Source organism: Ascaphus truei, unplaced genomic scaffold (assembly GCF_040206685.1).
Source record: "Ascaphus truei isolate aAscTru1 unplaced genomic scaffold, aAscTru1.hap1 HAP1_SCAFFOLD_285, whole genome shotgun sequence".
NCBI classification, from domain to species: domain Eukaryota; kingdom Metazoa; phylum Chordata; class Amphibia; order Anura; family Ascaphidae; genus Ascaphus; species Ascaphus truei.
Genome location: NW_027455805.1, coordinates 268587 through 290711, shown reverse-complemented (window position 1 = coordinate 290711; position 22125 = coordinate 268587). Strand labels below are relative to the sequence as shown.

Here is a 22125-nt window from a genome sequence, read left to right as displayed (position 1 = left end):
ACTCGCCGGTCGGTACTGGGTCTCTACATTTATGCCAGGACTCGCCGGTCGGTACTGGGTCTCTACGTTTATACCAGGACTCGCCGGTCGGTACGGGCTCTCTACATTTATGCCAGGACTCGCCGGTCGGTACGGGCTCTCTACGTTTATGCCAGGACTCGCCGGTCGGTACTGGGTCTCTACATTTATGCCAGGACTTGCCGGTCGGTACGGGCTCTCTACGTTTATGCCAGGACTCGCCGGTCAGTACTGGTACGTTTATGCCAGGACTCACCGGTCGGTACTCGGTCTCTACATTTATGCCAGAACTCGCTGGTCGGTACTGGTACATTTATGCCAGGACTCGCCGGTCGGTACTGGTACGTTTATGCCAGGACTCGCCGGTCGGTACTGGGTCTCTACGTTTATGCCAGGACTCGCCGGTCGGTACTGGGTCTCTATGTTTATGCCAGGACTCGCCGGTCGGTACTGGGTCTCTACGTTTATGCCAGGACTCGCCGGTCGGTACTGGTACATTTATGCCAGGACTCGCCGGTCGGTACTGGTACGTTTATGCCAGGACTCGCCGGTCGGTACTGGGTCTCTACGTTTATGCCAGAACTCGCTGGTCGGTACTGGTACATTTATGCCAGGACTCGCCGGTCGGTACTGGTACGTTTATGCCAGGACTCGCCGGTCGGTACTGGGTCTCTACGTTTATGCCAGGACTCGCCGGTCGGTACTGGGTCTCTACGTTTATGCCAGGACTCGCCGGTCGGTACTGGGTCTCTACGTTTATGCCAGGACTCGCCGGTCGGTACTGGGTCTCTACGTTTATGCCAGGACTCGCCGGTCGGTACTGGGTCTCTACGTTTATGCCAGGACTCGCCGGTCGGTACTGGGTCTCTACGCTTATGCCAGGACTCACCGGTCGGTACTGGGTCTCTACGTTTATGCCAGGACTCGCCGGTCGGTACTGGGTCTCTACGTTTATGCCAGGACTCGCCGGTCGGTACTGGGTCTCTACGTTTATGCCAGGACTCGCCGATCGGTACTGGGTCTCTACGTTTATGCCAGGACTCGCCGGTTGGTACTGGGTCTCTACGTTTATGCCAGGACTCGCCGGTCGGTACTGGGTCTCTACGCTTATGCCAGAACACGCCGGTCGGTACTGGGTCTCTACGTTTATGCCAGAACACGCCGGTCGGTACTGGGCTCTACGCTTATGCCAGGACTCGCCGGTCGGTACTGGGTCTCTATGTTTATGCCAGAACACGCCGGTCGGTACTGGGTCTCTATGTTTATGCCAGAACTCGCCGGTCGGTACTGGGTCTCTACGCTTATGCCAGAACACGCCGGTCGGTACTGGGTCTCTACGCTTATGCCAGAACACGCCGGCTTGCAGCATAACAAACACATATTTAGCTGCTGATTTGGGGAGTGAACTGATCTCAATGGCCTGAAGCGTTATTTTAATTATGATAAATATACAAAGTTGGATGCAATTAATACTACAAATCTGACAACAGTAACTAATTGGAGTCTGTCTCCCTGATTAGACGCGTAACTGGCTTCAGGCTTCGCTGGAAGTTCGCTGCTACAATCAGCGCTCCGCCCTGACTGACATTTTTAAGCATTATATTGTTTGTTTACTTTAATACATCTCCGCTTGCCCTTTCCAAAGCGGTTTTTTTTCTTCCCCATCTAAATTCTGATGCTTCGTTCAGGAGATAAAAGAGTTTGAAATATTAAGTGGTTAAAATGAAGCTCTGGAAATTAAGAAAAGCATTATATTTAATACTAAAAATATATATATATATATATTATTTCTAAAGAGCAGGACATAGTCGGGAGCCAAGATACAACGAGCTAAATCATATAGGTTTCTGAGAGAATTGCTGCTTTAAACTTGACTTCTCTGATACAGTAACACTGCACTACCACTAAAGGCCATATTCACTAAATGGTGCAACAATCCAATGTTAAAAAAAATAATAGTGAATATCTGTTGATGCCGTGGTGAGCCTATTCAATGGCACAAGAGCTTTTATACACTACTTTAACAGATTCCAGTGGTGGGCAATTGTTCAGGTGGCAAATAATTATATTTCTCTACTGTACCTTTTACACATAAGACACATCATTTTTTCATAGACACACTTGTGGATATACAGCATCTGAAGGTTTCTCAACGTCAACACGTTGTCGGTGTACAAACCACATCCAGAGACAAAGAACATCACTACTGGCTAATTAACGTAACCACTGCCTTCTCTGCATTGTAGCTCCTACACGCATGCGCACTAATTAGATTAAATACACAGTATGCGTTCCATCAAGTAGACTGCGCATGCGCAGTAACTGAATGGCCCGCATACTGCATGCAATCCGTTCAAATGGCATACACCTGTACCACACATGCGCACAAATTCAATGGAACGTACACTGGCGACACACTTTATTCGAGCTCGGCTAGTCCCACGAATTCGGGTATACCCGGGTGTATTGAGGTTTGTGACTGTTTTCTGCCCGAGTGCATTGGGTTATTTTCCAGGCAGGGTTTGAAGCATTTTATTCCCGCTGGCTGCAACACTGCACAGTATATATATATATATACTGCATTACAATTCATGAATTTATGCCACCTGGTAGACACGCGAAGCATTGCAGCCTATTAAATCCTAATCATTATCATTTAACAGATCAGCCGCCCATCAGCCAGGCATGAACCCAGGCTGGGAAGGCAAACGCAACGGGGGTTGTCAGAGGTGAGGAGCGGCGCATTCCAGGTATCTGCCAGGTACATACCGGGTATTTGCTCGAATAAAGTGTGTCGGTGCAGTACAGTATACATAGTGCACAGCCGTGCTCCGACAAAGCAGCATGGTATTTAATTAACGCACCTATCTCTCGGTTATCCTGCCGGTGAAACGGTGCAGGCTGCAGCCGGGGGGTGTTGGCGGACGCAGAGCGTGTTGTTTTTTCCGAGCCTTTGTTATTTCTGTTATTAAATGAACCAATAAATATTTCCATAAATCTTTCAACCCGTTTCTCTAGTGTACTTTAATATGTCCTAATATAGTATATACGGACTGGCTGTGTCTGTTATCTGGCAGCGGTTCTCAACTCCTCGGGACCCCCCCAACAGGTCGGCTTTTCAGGAGATCAGGGATATCCCGAGCCGCTGATTGAGCCACCTGTGCTGAAGCTGGGATATCCTGAAAACCTGACCTGTTGGGGGGATGGGGGCTTGAAGACAGGAGCGGCGCAGCCCTGAGATAAGAAAAGCAAAGTTAGGAATTATCAGCACCAACAAAGCCCGCCTCCCTGGGGCGCGGCCGGGCCCCCCCCCCTTACCAGCGCTTGCATGGAAGCGACGCGTTGGTGTACGGAATACAGTAAGGACTTGTGCTTTTGTGCCCGGCATTGTCTGGCACAGCTACCTCGCAGAAGAGTGTAATAGAAACCTGTGAATGCAGAACCATGGCGCAGTAAAAGCAGGGACCCTGGTCCTGTATTACACATTGTGTTCCCCTGATGTCATGTGGCAAATGGAAGACAATACTGTACAGGTTACTTAGGAAGTTGCTGAGAGAATCTAGGTGTGTGTTTGACAGACACAAAATACCTCATGCGCAAATCAAGTGACAATTTAATTACATGTTTCCAACTTCTCCCATTGATAATACTTGGGAGTACTCATTCTGTTAGCGACAATCAAACACAATATATATATATATATATATATATAAATAAGCAACATGTAAAACAGGAGTGCGCAAACGTTTCAGTCTGCGCCCCCTGCCTGCTCTCCCCCCTGCTCGCGCCCCCCTCCTTACCTTGTCTCAAATGACCCCGCGTCGGCGGAGACAAGATAAGGCAAGTTGCAGAGGCCTCATGTGACCCCCCGGCATTTAATTTAAATGCCTCGGGGAAGAGCACGGAGCCTCTGTAACTGCTGCGCCCCCCCCCCCTTGGAAAATCTTGCGCCCCCCAGTTTGCGCCCCCCTGATGTAAAACCATGCAACATATTAATGTATTGATACATACGGTACTGTATATAGTAGTCAGTGTATGATGAGACATACAGTACTGTATATAGTAGTCAGTGTATGATGAGACATACAGTACTGTATATAGTAGTCAGTGTATGATAATACATACGGTACTGTATATAGTAGTCAGTGTATCATGAGACATACAGTACTGTATATAGTAGTCAGTGTATGATAATACATACGGTACTGTATATAGTAGTCAGTGTATGATGAGACATACAGTACTGTATATAGTAGTCAGTGTATGATGATACAAGTTGGTACAGAACGTACCTTCTCGTCACAATATTTTAGTAAAGAAAATGGGATCTATTTGAGAGTCTCCCCCCCTGCTTATATTTACAGCAAAAACGTGGTTTACTTTTATGGAGCCTCTGAGCCCGGTGTATATGGTACGGTGTATATGGTACGTGTATATGGTACGGTGTATATCTGTTTGGAAGAATGTACAAATCTGTTGACGCCGAACACACGTGACATCTGGGAAGGCGCAGGAATAGGACGCTGCCCTTCCTGCGGAGCGTCTTTCTCGGGGGTTTGCATGATCACTGGATTCTTGTGACTTCTTGTGTCATTTCTCTGCTGTCATTCCGGGCCATATTCACTAAGCAATGCTATGTCATAGGACACTGCACCACCCATTGAAATGAACAGGCTGTCAGGTTTCTCCTGGCATTGGAAGGCTTCGTTCATCAGAAGACCGGTTTGTAAATACGCTCGTATATGCCGTGGTAAAGTCGGAACTCGGCGACCTGCGATGACATCATGACGTTTCGCACGGGGCTGTGCTTTCATCAGACCTCATGTACACTGCGGTGTCTTTCCTTGGATGCAGTCTGGAAGAGGTGACCTGGCACATATACATATCCCACCCAATAACAGGCAGCAACCAATATATTCGGGGACAGTACAAGGGGCTTTCAAAAGAACTATACATCCCAAGGGCAGCACAAAGGACTTAGCGGCATCCCTTATGGCTGAAGGAAAAGAGATTTCACCAGCAAAAAAAGGAAAGGGGTCTTTACATTAAGCGCAGTTACACTGTGGAATTTATTATCCATGGAGACTGTGATGGCAGATACAATAGATTTGTTCAAAAAAAAGGTTGGACATCTTTTTAGAAAGGAAAGGTATACAGGGATATACCAAATAAGTATACATGGGAAGGATGTTGATCCAGGGATTAATCCGATTGTCAGGAAGGAATTTATTTTCCCCCTTATGAGATTTGATCTCCAATGCAACAACAACACACATCACTGTGAAATGCTCAAAGAACTAGATTGGTCATCACTTGAGTCTAGGTGCAAAGTTCATCTCTCCTGTCTTGCCTTCAAATATTTTCTGGGCAAGCTACCCAGCTACCTGAACAAGCTCCTCACCCCTACCACTTGCAGCACCTATCATCTGAGATCAGACTCCAAAAGACTGTTCATGGTCCCAAGGTTCAACAAAGTATCCGGCCGCTCCTCCTTCTCTTACCGTGCTCCCCAAAACTGGAACAACCTACCGGGGACTCTCACAGCCGCCACCAGTCTAAGCTCTTTCATAACTAAGGCTGTCTCACATTTTAATCTGGTCTGTAACTGTTACATACGCCTATAATATATATTATCTGTAACTGTTACATACGCCTATAATATATATTATCTGTAACTGTTACATACGCCTATAACATATATTATCTTTAACTGTGCATGCAATGTCTTGTATATAATGTATAACCTGCACACTTAATGTAACTATGTATTTGTAACCATGTATCTGTCATCATAACCCTGTGCCCAGGACATGCGTGAGAACGAGAGGTAGCGCTGAGATTAGGCTCGCGCATGTCGCTCCCGTGAGTGTAAACTCTCCTTCCCAGCGATGTTCAGGCGATGGGGAGGCTTGGCCGGTGCGTGGTCGTGACGTCATGCGGCTGGTTCGCTCTCATTGGCTGAACCGCCGATGTGACGTGGCCATCGCTCGGCCACCGCGCCAAGAGACAAAAATCTTGTCTTTTGAAAACGCGATCCCACCATCGCACTCTGTCGTGTCCGGGCGTGCGAGCACTCGGACGGCCTCATAGGGAGTCCGCAATTTGTTTTTGCTGCGCGAGCTCCAACACACGGACTATAGCCTCAGCCTCACTCTCAATTACATAGTTACATAGTAACTATTACTTCCTGGTAAAATATTTTATACATAAATATCATTGGATGAGGTGTCACTGGGGTTGTGCGTTTGCTTCCTCTGGATCAGTATACTGTAAGCACGGATATAGGATAAAGTATCTGTCGTCTAAACTTAGCACAGGTTGAACTTGATGGACGCATGTCTTTTTTCGACCTCATTCACTATGTAACCATGTAACTACAGTATGCAACTATGTAACTACAGTATGTAACTATTTAACTATGTGTAACTATGTAACTAAAGTATGTAACTATGTAACTACACACAGGGCAGTTGTGTCACACAAGCCATCAAGCTTATTTTGCTTCAACATCAATGCAGGATGATCAAACGTTTTGGATTATATAAAAATGACGTGAATAATGGAAATGGATCACGCTCCCGGAAGTTAATTCCTTTATTAGTACAGACTGACGCGCTAAGCTAATGATCATATTATGACATCACTCATTCGGTGAGTCAGCCCCATGTGTCACACACAGTAATAAACAAAAGGTCATTCCAAAGTAAAGAAGCCACATAAAAAAACATATATTTGCGTCAAAACCCTTTTTAGGGACCATCTAAATAGCTCCTCACCACGTGTTCCTCACCACGTGTTCCTCACCACGTGTTCCTCACTATGTGTTCCTCACCACGTTTTCCCCACCACGTGTTCCTCACTACGTGTTCCTCACCACGTGTCCCTCACCACGTGTTCCTCACCACGTGTTCCTCACCACGTGTTCCTCACCACGTGTTCCTCACCACGTGTTCCTCACCACGTGTTCCTCACTACGTGTTCCTCACTACGTGTTCCTCACCACGTGTTCCTCACCACGTGTCCCCTCACCACGTGTCCCCTCACCACGTGTCCCCTCACCACGTGTCCCTCACCACGTGTCCTTCACTACGTGTTTCTAAGTTAAAAGAAAAAGTGGAAAGGAGGCATATAAAAGACTTCCAAATACCCTACAATGAAGGATGGGGTAATTTTCCAGAGAAAGAAGTACCAGAGAAGGAAGACGGAAGAGAAAGAACCCCAGGCAATGAAAGGCAGTAAGATTTATGGAACAGCGACGGAGATGAGATGAGGATGTCCCGCCCGGGAAAGTAACAAATGCACAACTTACTTCGAGGAGGGTAAAAAGGATAGTTGTGATTCCCGATAGTAGCTATGTTTCCGTTTTGAAGACACAACATATAGCATGTTGACACAACTGTGTGTCTGGTCTACTGTGACATGCTATTGGTCAAGGCTTGACACAGGCGTAACGGAGAAGATTAAAAGATGTGCAAGCTGATCCAGTTATATGAGAAAGTATGTGCAATAACTCCACTCCCAGGACATGTCAAGTGCTTAACCGTGGAAGTGGCCGGGATTGATATACAGATCGGAGGTGTAGTGTAGATAAAGCCTTAACCACCACTGTAAATAAAGAAACATTATCAGCAAAGAGCCAGCGCAGATAAGACAGACCACGAGAGAATAACACAAGAAATTAATACCCTTTGTGTACGAACCATGAAAAGTAACGCATGACGATACAGACCCTACAGACATGTACATGGCCGTGCCAGTTATAATTTCAGCGTATGTTGTGGTTTGAGCTGTTTTTTTGCACGTGTCACATGTATGCAGCAGAAAGAGCCCCAGATGAATATTGGGTAAAGGTTTAATGACATATCAGCCACGAATCGGGATGGGCAGCATGCGGTGAGATATTGCAGGAGCCGGAACATGCTGCTCACACGCAGCACAGGGCTGTCTCCGAGCCATTGCCCCAGCTGCATGATTTCACTTCTGATAATGACATGAGAATGTCAATTTGGCAAAATCTAGAGTACACAATGAAACAGGTTTTATGTCTCCAAAGAAATAGTTTTGAGGTCACACATTTGGCGCACACGTTGAATAATCAAGTTGAAAATAAACATGTTTTGGCATTTAATACTTTAATCTGCTTTAGCAGCACAAAGAAAATATGATATTACTCCAACAACGTTAGATGCTTTGGCTTTTAGTGGATATTGTCTCTCGGATGAAATCAAATACATTTGTTGCTCGCCATTTAAAAGACTGTTCGGTGGCATTTATTTCAGGGCTTCTCCGGGAAGAAGAATGTTACAATTCCCTCCACCATCAAGATAGCAGAGAAAAGAAATCGCCGTTCAGATGCAGCTGGCTTTGTGAAAGCTTACAGGTGGCAGTGCCACATGGCTCCACAAATGTGGCACACAACCTTACATTCTCTGGAGTTTGACAATGAAGATAAGGATTAATGACAGTGTGCCGTCCACCACCTCCCTGTCAGAGAACTATGCAGGAGCGGGGCAGGGCAGGTAGGAGATGGCACAGTGACATCACACGCACCGCTCCCACTTTCAGATGAATGCACAGGTGCCTTCTTTATTGTTTTCCATCGCTAACCCTTATCCACATACGTCCAAAGCACAGATTAATTAGACTGATCCTCAGTTACAATGAATATCTGCTTTATTTACAACGTTACCATGTGTACCTTGATATGAATGTATACACTCGTCGTCTGCGATGTGATGATTGGGGTTTAATTGAGGCTTTGAAAACGATGTTATTATCCAATCCACAAGACAATTCTCTTTATCGCACTGTCCGCGCAGCTCCCCAAAGTTTAGTGCAAAGCACGCGGAGACAGCGCTGAATCGTTGATCGCCATAAAGTCTGGGAGGTAGAATTACAGGCTAAAACGGAATATTTTGCTCAAAATGCCCGTAATTCTGTACAAATCCAGTAACCACACCTCGAAGTGCACCTTCAAACAACGTTACCATCCAGTATGAAAGGGGAGCTCAACTCCTGTCCTCAGGTCCCACCACCAACAGGTCAGGTTTTTCAGGATATCGCTGCTTCAGCACAGGTGGCTCAATCAGTGGCTCAGTCTACGACTAAACCACCTGTGCTGAAGCAGGAATATCCTGAAAACCTGACCTGTTGGGTGGGGTGGGGTTGAGCGCCCCTGCAGTATGTAATAGCACCGGCTGGTTGGGGGCGTAAGGGGTAGCTCATTAGTGATGTCAGGACCTCTGAAACTGGTTCAAATCCCACTGTTCGCTGCGTGTGACCGCGGGCGATTCCCGTTACTGTGACTCCATGTGCACCAGCATCCGATTGGAAACCCTACGCGGCAGGGACTCGTTGGGCCTGTAACATTCTATGTATGGCACAGTGCTGCGCAAACTGTCAGCTCTATATAAGCCAATGAAAATGTACACAAATGCCGCCATTTTCCTTTTGCGCCTCTTATTGTGACAGTATTGCGGGCTTTGCCCCAGTTTATTCCCATATGCGCCAGTTTGCGATTCAGTCGGTGCCGACAGGAGGCCAGTGGTTCCCCAGTAAGAAAGCGCATTGTTTGCCTGCGTTTTACTGGTAGTGATACATTACAAACCAGCGCAAGGTAATATTTTTGCTGTCGCCGGCCGTAAGCTGGGTGAGAAAACTGCCAAGTTCCCAAAATACGTTGGCCTCATTCCGAGAAGTGTGACAGCGCTGATTCAGCGCCAATTCAGCAGGAACGCAAGGAACGCCTCATTCGGAGAAGTGTGACAGCGCTGATTCAGCAGGAACGCCTCATTCCGTGTCGCACTTTATAGAATAAGGCCGTGTGTACAATAAATAACATGAAAATAATAACCAGTGCTGCAGGGAACGGTCCCCGCATGACCTAATGTCTCACTTTGCAATTAGGTTTGCTTGCCAACTTTTAGTCTACGGGTGCCAGCCACGTCTGTTTGGGCCGGCTTAATTGATGGCTTCATTTCTTTGCCTGTAGGACTTATTCTGAGCACTTTGCAATGTATCGCAAAAGAGTTAAAGCAGCAGCCAGGTCTAAAAAAAAATGTATATGAGCATCAATACAATCCTCACAATGATAAGTAATTAGCTAAGTTCCCGATCGATCCGTTCTCCTGTGATCGATCGGCGAAGATTCGGCTCGGGGGTTCACTAAATGGCTGTCAGCGCAGCAGAAGAGGATCAAAGATGCAAAGTTCTGTGGGGAAGATCATGTGACCAGGCAGTCACTAGATACAATTGGTGCACTGCTAGAGAGAGGGCGGGGCTCAAAAATGGTTGTGCCCGAGCCTGTTTCAGAAGAGGTAGGGGATGTGACTTTGTAAATAGTTGCTATAGAAAAAACAAAGTCTTTATTTCACCACGAGCGTGTGTTTCCCGCTTTCCCTTAAAGTAAGCGCGGCGCTTCAGGTTAGGAAATCACAGCTGCGTTCGGCTCTTGTGCAAGCGGCAGAATATCCTTAATTAAACGCAAGATGATTACCGCACAATGATTATAATGCAATACCTTCTCATAGAGAACGTCCAAATATATCTCACGCTATCTTCGATCGCGGTACGCGCCCCTCCTGTGCTAAAAAGAGACAAGGCAGGCATAAATGTACCCCTGGTGAAAATCCACATAAAAAGGATTTGACCGAGAATACCAAAAGCAAAATACTCTCTTAACATGTTCACGGGGGCATTAATCTGCCCCATGGGTTGTCAACAGGAGTTTCCGTGCAGCAGTGCCCCGATCGGCACTATTGCACTTCAATAAATAACCCCCAAACTACCAGTGGCACTCTCCCCCCCTCACTTTAAAGGGTTAATAAATGATGTCAGGATGCTGCAGTGATTTGCACTGCGCCGTTCGGCATGTCCTCGTTTCATATTTGCGCGGCGCTGTTCTGCTGGTAACACCAGGTTTCAGTTACTTTACAAATCAATAGAAAGGAGTCTGCAAAAGGCGAGATATGAAACGGTCTGTGAAGTAGCAACCCCTGTAATTCCATTCTCTCTGCCGCGGGAGCGTTACACTGACATCTCCCGTCTGCGCGGGCGAGCAGGACGCTGCGACCTAAGCTTTAATAGGCTATTATCCCGGGCGCTGGAGAGAGGTCGCGGAGACCTGTATCGCTGGACTTCAATGTCAACATCTTTATTCTCAAGTAACAATGGCGATCGTCGCTGCCAGGCTCGCAGGTCTGTGTTTGCTAAGCGGCGCGGTTACGTGAGGTACGACTCACTTGAATGAGGCAGGAAGGGTTTGCGCCAGGTAACACTAAGGTAACTGTTCAGATTCCAAACAAAGTTTTTGCACAGACACATTATTCACACACAAGTAACGCGCGTTGTCACAGCGTACAGTTATCATGCATGCGCGGGATAGGGTGTTTAATAGTCATTTTAGCATTAACCAGATTACATGCGCAGAAGGTATGTAAGTAAGTATGTATGTATGTATGTATGCATGTATATGTATGTATATCTTTTATATAGCGCCCCCCCCCCCTCCCCTGTACGTAGCGCGTCACAGCAGTAACACACGGTACATAATAATATAACACACAGCGGGAATAAGCGCTACAGGCATAACACATTAGGAAAATAAGTCCCTGCCACAAAGAGCTTACAATCTAAGTGGTAATTAGAGACTTTAAACAGACAGTATGAGGGTGGGTAAGCGCGCCTGCAGGGGGCCACAGTCAGTGCGTATGAGATGTACAGGATCAGCCAGCGGAGCTACCCGTATGCTGCGTTACAGAGGGGTGTTTTATGAAAGGTCCTAAAGGTGGAGAGAGAGGGTGCCAGGCGGATATTGAGAGGAAGGGCATTCCAGGGGGGTGGGGCAGTCAGTGAGAGAGGGTGCAAGGCGGATATTGAGAGGAAGGGCATTCCAGAGGGGTGGGGCAGTCTGTGAGAGAGGGTGCCAGGCGGATATTGAGGGGAAGGGCATTCCAGAGGTGTGGGGCAGTCAGTGAGAGAGGGTGCAAGTCGGATATTGAGGGGAAGGGCATTCTAGAGGTGTGGGGCAGTCAGTGAGAGAGGGTGCCAGGCGGATATTGAAAGGAAGGGCATTCCAGAGGTGTGGGGCAGTCTGTGAGAGAGGGTGCCAGGCGGATATTGAGGGGAAGGGCATTCCAGAGGTGTGGGGCAGTCAGTGAGAGAGGGTACCAGGCGGATATTGAAAGGAAGGGCATTCCAGAGGTGTGGGGCAGTCTGTGAGAGAGGGTGCCAGGCGGATATTGAGGGGAAGGGCATTCCAGAGGTGTGGGGCAGTCAGTGAGAGAGGGTGCCAAGCGGGTATTGAGGGGAAGGGCATTCCAGAGGTGTGGGGCAGTCAGTGAGAGAGGGTACCAGGCGGATATTGAGGGGAAGGGCATTCCAGAGGTGTGGGGCAGTTAGTGAGAGAGGGTGCCAGGCGGATATTGAGAGGAAGGGCATTCCACGGGGTGGGGCAGTCAGTGAGAGAGGGTGCCAGGCGGATATTGAGGGGAAGGGCATTCCAGAGGTGTGGGGCAGTCAGTGAGAGAGGGTGCCAGGCGGATATTGAAAGGAAGGGCATTCCAGAGGTGTGGGGCAGTCTGTGAGAGAGGGTGCCAGGCGGATATTGAGGGGAAGGGCATTCCAGAGGTGTGGGGCAGTCAGTGAGAGAGGGTGCCAAGCGGGTATTGAGGGGAAGGGCATTCCAGAGGTGTGGGGCAGTCAGTGAGAGAGGGTACCAGGCGGATATTGAGGGGAAGGGCATTCCAGAGGTGTGGGGCAGTTAGTGAGAGAGGGTGCCAGGCGGAAGAAGGATTCAGATACAGTTGTAATTACGATGTATTCTGCGTGATGTCAATGTTCCCCACAAGATCACTGCTACAATATACAAAGCGGCACCCTGGTGTGTCCATCAGTGGGACACAAAGAACATCAACCCTATGACCTTAGGTGAGTAATGCTGTTGAAGGATTTGCATACAATCTGTAATTTCAAATTAAACATGGTCATAATTGTATTTGTTAGAAGTGACCACCAGAGTTGTTCTGACAACAGGATTACTAAAGGCTATCTCGCTTTCCTGTGTTTAGGGAATCTCTGCTTTTCGGTCCCAGCTCTGTTACGGTGTGTATGTGGGAGAAACTCCAACCAACCTTAAACAATGAGTCCCAAGGAGCCAGAAATGGGTACTGCTGTGCCAAGCCAGCAACATTCCAAAATGGCAGCCCCTACAACACATTCTTCAAGCAAGAGACACATGAATGTCAAGTTTGATGGCCACAGAGTTAGATTTCCATCTTCTGAGCAGTGCGGAAATCTCAAACCAATACAACGTCCTGTCCACGCCACAACACCAAAACTCTCTGGAGCCCACCTGACCAGAGAAAAAGGTGTCAATGATTCAGAAACTGATACGCATCGTTTTGCGCATCCTGATCATCAGCTTTCCATAATCACTGCTCCACTCCTCGTAATTCCTTGTCCAGGACTTTGCTGTACAAGAGGTGTAATGTCACAGGCGGACGCTGCAAGGAATCCATGTAACATGGATAGGGAGCTAACAGTGACATACCCAATGTGCTCATCTGCATGTCATTACCCATAATTCTTGTCTACAGCTTAACTACTGTAATACATATATGGTAATCGGTGAAAGGAGTTTTGGGGGAAGATGTGCAGATACGTTTGTGGGTTCTGTCTTTTCCATACTTCTCATAAAATGATAATCCCAACATACTATTTATTTTTCTATTCCTAATCCAACACCCCCCGCCGCAAACACGCACCCCGCACACCACCCCCCCCCCGCACATCCACACACACCCCCTCTGCACCCCCCCCCCCACACATCTGCACACACGCAAACCCCCCCGCCGCACACACACCCGCACACCCCCACACTCCCAACACCCCCCGCACACACCCCCCGCACACACACCCACCCACACACCCCCCGCACACATCCCCCCCACACCCACACACACACCCGCAACCAACCCGCACACACCCCCACCCCTACCCCCACAAACCATCACTACTCCTTCACTTAATAAAAAAATATTTCTTAAGTCTTACTTATGTCTATCTCCATCGTCACTGTTCTCTTGTTCCTGCCTTACCTTCCTGCCACCTTTCTTCCAAGCTGTACATAATGACAGCCTTACATGGCTTTTCTGCCAATTGGGCGCCAACGCACAGAAACTCCAGAACTTGAATGGGCGTTTCTGTGAATTAGTGCACGATCGGCACCAACGCACTTCAAAGCATAACCCCCATCGTGCTAAAGTCGTATTTCATGGTCTACTTGTCAAACGTAACACAGTTTATTCAGCCGGAGAGTCCTTCTTATTAAGTAATCCATAGGGTAAGACTGACGTCACTTACTGTGACCAACAGTGGGAACCCATCAGACTTATTACAAACAGAAGAAAGTCTCCTGATGGTCATCACGATTGATTCCTCACATGGAGCAGCTGATCCGGGTGCAGGATGCCGATGGAAGGTCCTTGGCGCACAAGGCGGCCAGGCTGCGTGCAATTGTTATACGGGCTTATAAATTGTAATTTTTGTAAGTGCAATGCTCACCTTTTCACACTGCCAATATAATTTACACTTCGTTACTACCCTATGAGTGGCTGGGCACTCTCTCATTTTTTCTTTCTTACAGCTCATTATTACTTTAACCTAACTGACTAACTCTACATCAATACCCGCTCTTCTCTCTGAGGCATCGTCGTGTTTTAATGATTTATTTATTGCCAGATACTTTGTAGTGGCAGAAAAGTCAATAGGAACATGTTAAAATTAGTTTGTTTAATTATTGAAGACCTCTCGAGTACAATTTGGAGGCTCAGTGAGTGCGCAGTGAGAGGAGAATATATACGTTTCCTGTACGCGGGCACAGCGAGCAGACGCTTTGCTGGTTGTGGGTTTATTATATTAGAACGTTCTCATTTTAGATTGCGCAGCCAATGTATTCGGAGCTATAAATGTCCAAGGCACAACCAGCTCTACTGAACACTTGGCACACACATATAAAGTAACATTTCCCGAGAGATGGAACCGGTTTAAAGCAAAGTCTGTTTCTAATTCCACATTACAAAGTGTTGCCGGGATTCTGGTAGTAAAGATATTAAAACAGCAATTCCCCCCCCCCCTCACATCCCCCCCAGCTTTTATGTGAACAGAGAGACCGCAAATTAGTACCGAGTGTAGCCAGAACATTGTAATATAAAAGATGTCATTGTCATTATGTCAGATATTGTTACAAAGTGGAGGAATAAAGCATTTCCTAGAATTGTAACAAACAAGAACAGGAGAGTGGGGGGGGGATTACTGCGCCACAGGAGAGTGGGGGGAATTACTGCGCCACAGGAGAGTGGGGGGATTACTGCGCCACAGGAGAGTGGGGGGGAATTACTGCACCACAGGAGAGTGGGGGGGATTACTGCGCCACAGGAGAGTGGGGGGATTACTGCGCCACAGGAGAGTGGGGGGAATTACTGCGCCACAGGAGAGTGGGGGTAATTACTGCGCCACAGGAGAGTGGGGGGAATTACTGCACCACAGGAGAGTGGGGGGGATTACTGCGCCACAGGAGAGTGGGGGGAATTACTGCACCACAGGAGAGTGGGGGGGATTACTGCACCACAGGAGAGTGGGGGGGGATTACTGCGCCACAGGAGAGTGGGGGGAATTACTGCGCCACAGGAGAGTGGGGGGATTACTGCGCCACAGGAGAGTGGGGGGGAATTACTGCACCACAGGAGAGTGGGGGGGATTACTGCGCCACAGGAGAGTGGGGGGATTACTGCGCCACAGGAGAGTGGGGGGGGAATTACTGCACCACAGGAGAGTGGGGGGGATTACTGCGCCACAGGAGAGTGGGGGGGATTACTGCACCACAGGAGAGTGGGGGGAATTACTGCGCCACAGGAGAGTGGGGGTAATTACTGCGCCACAGGAGAGTGGGGGGAATTACTGCACCACAGGAGAGTGGGGGGGATTACTGCGCCACAGGAGAGTGGGGGGAATTACTGCACCACAGGAGAGTGGGGGGGATTACTGCGCCACAGGAGAGTGGGGGGGATTACTGCGCCACAGGAGAGTGGGGGGAATTACTGCGCCACAGGAGAGTGGGGGGGGGGATTACTGCGCCACAGGAGAGTGGGGGGAATTACTGCGCCACAGGAGAGCGGGGGGAATTACTGCGCCACAGGAGAGTGGGGGGGGGGGATTACTGCGCCACAGGAGAGTGGGGGGAATTACTGCGCCACAGGAGAGTGGGGGGAATTACTGCGCCACAGGAGAGTGGGGGGGATTACTGCGCCACAGGAGAGTGGGGGGAATTACTGCGCCACAAGAGAGTGGGGGGGATAACTGCGCCACAGGAGAGTGGGGGGGATTACTGCGCCACAGGAGAGTGGGGGGGATTACTGCGCCACAGGAGAGTGGGGGGAATTACTGCGCCACAGGAGAGTGGGGGGGATTACTGCGCCACAGGAGAGTGGGGGGGATTACTGCGCCACAAGAGAGTGGGGGGGATTACTGCGCCACAGGAGAGTGGGGGGGATTACTGCGCCACAGGAGAGTGGGGGGGATTACTGCGCCACAGGAGAGTGGGGGGGATTACTGCGCCACAGGAGAGTGGGGGGGATTACTGCGCCACAGGAGAGTAGGGGGATTACTGCGCCACAGGAGAGTGGGGGGAATTACTGCGCCACAGGAGAGTGGGGGGATTACTGCGCCACAGGAGAGTGGGGGGAATTACTGCGCCACAGGAGAGTGGGGGGGATTACTGCGCCACAGGAGAGTGGGGGGGATTACTGCACCACAGGAGAGTGGGGGGGATTATTGCGCCACAGGAGAGTGGGGGGGATTACTGCGCCACAGGAGAGTGGGGGGGATTACTGCGCCACAGGAGAGTGGGGGGGATTATTGCGCCACAGGAGAGTGGGGGGGATTACTGCGCCACAGGAGAGTGGGGGGGATTACTGCGCCACAGGAGAGTGGGGGGGATTACTGCGCCACAGGAGAGTGGGGGGGATTACTGCGCCACAGGAGAGTGGGGGGGATTACTGCGCCACAGGAGAGTGGGGGGGATTACTGCGCCACAGGAGAGTGGGGGGGATTACTGCGCCACAGGAGAGTGGGGGGGATTACTGCGCCACAGGAGAGTGGGGGGAATTACTGCGCCACAGGAGAGTGGGGGGGATTACTGCGCCACAGGAGAGTGGGGGGGATTACTGCGCCACATGGCTGCGAGGCAGAGGAACCCGCAAAGACATGGTACAAACGCTCACATGGGGGGACGCTGGGTACATTAGCAGACACTATGGATTAAGATGACATGCTCAAGGTCACAGGATGCTGCCATTAAAATGAGACCTTCTGTTTCCCAAACATTTCCAGTGACTCTCACAACCCCCATCACCCCGACTGAGAAGCATTAGTGTGTGAATTAAAGCTGGATGCAAAAAGCTTTTTTGTTAAGCTACTGTGCAGAGCTGCGGTGGCCAAAACCAGTCCTCAAGGGCCACAAACAGGCCAGGTTTTCAGGATATCCCTGCTTCAACACAGGTGGCTCAATCAGTGGCTCAGTCTTGATTGAGCCACCTGTGCTGAAGCAGGGATATCCTGAAAATCTGACCAGTTGGTGGCCCTTGAGGACTGGAGTTGGCCGCCCCTGGTATAGAGCTATCAGCCCCTGGTATAGAGCTATCCACCCCTGGTATAGAACTATCCACCCCACGTGCTGTATGTATAGCTTTATACATAGCGCTTCCGAGTAGTTATAGACGTAACAATATAACACGGGTGTAATACATCGTGGGAACAGGCGTTTCTTACACAGCAGTGACGTTAGGAAACGAGTCCCCCTTCCCTGAAGAGCTTCCAATGGAAGTGCTGTGTAGGAACAATTTACAGACAGTAGGAAGATAAGTGTCTACTAACTGAATGTGGAAATGTTATTGTTGTTCAAACCTTTGCTTAGCCAGTAATTACCCGTCACTTAAAACATCATGTCTATAATAATAACAATAACATGTTCTTGTAAAGCGCTGCTAATTATACGCAGCGCTTTACAGAGACATTTTGCAGGCACAGGTCCCTGCCCCGCAGAGCTTACAATCTATGTGTTTGGTGCCTGAGGCACAGGGAGATAAAGTGACTTGCCTAAGGTCACAAGGAGCCGACACCAGGAATTGAACCAGATTCCCCTGCTTCACACTCAGTGCCTGTCAGTGTCTTTACTCACTGAGCCGCTCCTTCTCCTGCTTCACACTCAGTGCCAGTCAGTGTCTTTACTCACTGAGCCGCTCCTTCTCCTGCTTCACACTCAGTGCCAGTCAGTGTCTTTACTCACTGAGCCGCTCCTTCTCCTGCTTCACACTCGGTGCCAGTCAGTGTCTTTACTCACTGAGCCACTCCTTCTCCTGCTTCACACTCGGTGCCAGTCAGTGTCTTTACTCACTGAGACGCTCCTTCTCCTGCTTCACACTCAGTGCCAGTCAGTGTCTTTACTCACTGAGCCGCTCCTTCTCCTGCTTCACACTCAGTGCCAGTCAGTGTCTTTACTCACTGAGCCACTCCTTCTCCTGCTTCACACTCAGTGCCAGTCAGTGTCTTTACTCACTGAGCCGCTCCTTCTCCTGCTTCACACTCGGTGCCAGTCAGTGTCTTTACTCACTGAGCCGCTCCTTCTCCTGCTTCACACTCGGTGCCAGTCAGTGTCTTTACTCACTGAGCCGCTCCTTCTCCTGCTTCACACTCGGTGCCAGTCAGTGTCTTTACTCACTGAGCCGCTCCTTCTCCTGCTTCACACTCAGTGGCAGTCAGTGTCGTTACTCACTGAGCCGCTCCTTCTCCTGCTTCACACTCCTGCTCCTCAGTTGGGTAGGTTTTCTGTTTAACATTTTTAATTGGGTGTCCGCAAACTCACGAACAACTAAGGGCCTCCGACCTCATTCACGTTGTCACTTATAATATTTCTTTCCCGCAATATGGACCTGATTTTTCCATAGATATCAATTCCCTCTGCCCTTGTACTTCTCACTTTGGATTAAACATTACATAGCTCCTTGGACAGTTTTTTAAAGGGTGACCGTAAAGAAAAAGAATAAATAAATCAATAGCATGGCGGTGTTCCCTAGCGGCAGTACCAGCCAAAAGTAAATGAATGATTAAAACATGATGAATAACGGTGAAATAGAAAACCCAAAGTCCGGGAAACTGCTCACTAAACTGAGATATTTAATGCTGAGTATTACAAATGATGAAACGCACCCGTCTTCCGAGGAATTCAAAGGCCAAAAAGACTGAACTCAGAGATGTATTCTGTAGAGAGAAAGCATTTCTCTTTCTATATTGTATACAAATGTTAATGTAATGACACCCAGGGCAGTGTTACAGCCGGTAACAGCCGGTAACAGCCGGTAACATTGTTCTGCGCACTTTTAGATTACAAGCCTTGTCATTCGGCATTATATTTTTCCTTGTATTTTTACATTGCAGACATCGGATTCCTCTACGTCCATACTGACCCGCTCTCAGACCTCGGAGTATTTCAGATTGAAAATGATACATTTGAAGAAAAGATCTGTGAGGTTTCGAAATGTAGTTTTATTTATGAAATGTTTTACTAGGAAGTAATACAGGTAAAACCCGTTATAACGCGGTCCTCGTACATTGAGAGTTACCGCTCGTTCTCACGCATGTCCTGGGCACAGAGTTATAACGCGGTCCTCGTACATTGAGATTTACCGCTCGTTCTCACGCATGTCCTGGGCACAGAGTTATAACGCGGTCCTCGTACATTGAGAGTTACCGGTCGTTTCCAAGTAAGTGGGAAATCTCAGCACAATATAAATTCATCTATGAAGAAAACATACCTAACAGGTAGAACAACAAACAGCAGATCTCCGCTTCTCCCGGATCTAAGCTTCTCCCGGATCTCCGCTTCTCCCGGATCTCCGCTTCTCCCGGATCTCCGCTTCTCCCGGATCTAAGCGTCTCCCGGATCTCCGCTTCTCCCGGATCTCCGCTTCTCCCGGATCTCCGCTTCTTCCAGATCTAATCTTCTCCCGGATCTAATCTTCTCCCGGATCTCCGCTTCTCCCGGATCCAAGCTTCTCCCGGATCTCCGCTTCTCCCGGATCTAATCTTCTCCCGGATCTCCGCTTCTCCCGGATCTAAGCTTCTCCCAGATCTCCGCTTCTCCCGGATCTCCGCTTCTCCCGGAACTACGCTTCTCCCGGAACTCCGCTTCTCCCGGATCTCCGCTTCTCCCGGATCTAAGCTTCTCCCGGATCTCCGCTTCTCCCGGATCTCCGTTTCTCCCGGATCTCCGCTTCTCCCAAATCTCCGCTTCTCCCGGATCTCCGCTTCTCCCGGATCTCCGCTTCTCCCGGATCTAATCTTCTCCCGGATCTCCGCTTCTCCCGGATCTCCGCTTCTCCCGGATCTCCGCTTCTCCCGGATCTCCGCTTCTCCCGGATCTAAGCTTCTCCCGGATCTAAGCTTCTCCCGGATCTACGCTTCTCCCGGATCTACGCTTCTCCCGGATCTAATCTTCTCCCGGATCTAATCTTCTCCCGGATCTCCGCTTCTCCCGGATCTCCGCTTCTCCCGGATCTCCGCTTCTCCCGGAACTCCGCTTCTCCCGGATCTCCGCTTCTCCCGGATCTCCGCTTCTCCCAGATCTCCGCTTCTCCCGGATCTCCACTTCTCCCGGATCTCCACTTCTCCCGGATCTAAGCTTCTCCCGGATCTCCGCTTCTCCCAAATCTCCGCTTCTCCCAAATCTCCGCTTCTCCCAAATCTCCGCTTCTCCCGGATCTAAGCTTATCCCGGATCTCCGCTTCTTCCGGATCTCCGCTTCTCCCGGATCTCCGCTTCTCCCGGATCTAATCTTGTATTGTATTGTATTGTATTGTATGTCTTTATTTATATAGCGCCATTAATGTACATAGCGCTTCACAGCAGTAATACATGTGGTAATCCAATAAATAACAGATAATATAAATAACAGATCATGGGAATAAGTGCTTTAGACATTAAGGAAGAGGAGTCCCTGCTCCGAGGAGCTTACAGTCTAATTGTTAGGTAGGGAGAACGTACAGAGACAGTAGGAGGGAGTTCTGGTAAGTGCATCTGCAGGGGGCCAAGCTTTATGTGCCATGTGTTCAGAATAGCCACAGTCCTATTCATATGCTTCTTTAAGCAAGTGTGTCTTAAGGTGGGTCTTAAAGGTGGATAGAGAGGGTGCTAGTCGGGTACTGAGGGGAAGGGCATTCCAGAGGTGAGGGGCAGTCAATGAAAAAGGTTTAAGGCGGGAGAGGGCTTTAGATACAAAGGGGGTAGAAAGAAGACATCCTTGAGCAGAACGCAAGAGTCGGGATGGTGCATAGCGAGAAATTAGGGCTGAGATGTAAGGAGGGGCAGAAGAGTGTAAAGCTTTAAAAGTGAGGAGAAGAATGGAGTGTGAGATGCGGGATTTGATCGGAAGCCAGGAGAGGGATTTCAGGAGGGGAGATGCAGAGACAGATTTAGGAAAGAGTAGAGTGATTCAGGCAGCAGCGTTTAGGATAGATTGTAGGGGAGACAGGTGAGAGGCAGGAAGGCCGGACAGCAGGAGGTTACAGTAATCAAGACGGGAGAGAATGAGGGCCTGAGTCAGAGTTTTAGCAGTCGAGCAACAGAGGAAAGGGCGTATCTTTGTTATATTGCGGAGGAAAAAGCGACAGGTTTTAGAAATGTTTTGAATGTGAGGGGCAAATGTGAGAGAGGAGTCGAGTGTGACCCCAAGGCAGCGTGCTTGGGCTACTGGGTGAATGATCGTAGTTCCAACAGTAATGTGGAAGGAGGTAGTAGGGCCAGGTTTGGGAGGAAGTATGAGGAGCTCTGTTTTAGCCATGTTGAGTTTAAGGCGGCGGAGGGCCATCCAGGATGATATAGCAGAGAGACATTCAGAAACTTTGGTTTGTACAGTAGGTGTAAGGTCGGGTGTTGAGAAATATATTTGTGTGTCGTCAGCATAGAGGTGATAATTAAACCCAAAAGATGTTATTAGGTCACCTAGAGAGAGTGTATACAGAGAAAAGAGAAGAGGTCCCAGGACAGAGCCCTGGG

At 49.0% G+C, this 22125-nt stretch overlaps 1 protein-coding gene across 4 annotated transcripts in view; it reads right to left on the bottom strand.

Annotated features, from left to right (window-relative positions):
• Window positions 1-22125, bottom strand: part of SULF2 (sulfatase 2) — a 244079-nt gene that overhangs the window by 101597 nt on the left and 120357 nt on the right. Inside the window, exon 1 of one of the 4 annotated variants that reach the window (XM_075583097.1) lies at window positions 18254-18271. The exons of the other annotated variants lie outside the window; for them this stretch is intronic. The gene's annotated coding sequence lies outside the window, so the exon portion shown is untranslated. Of the gene's footprint in view, window positions 1-18253; window positions 18272-22125 lie in introns of those variants that run through there. 4 annotated transcript variants of the gene reach the window in all.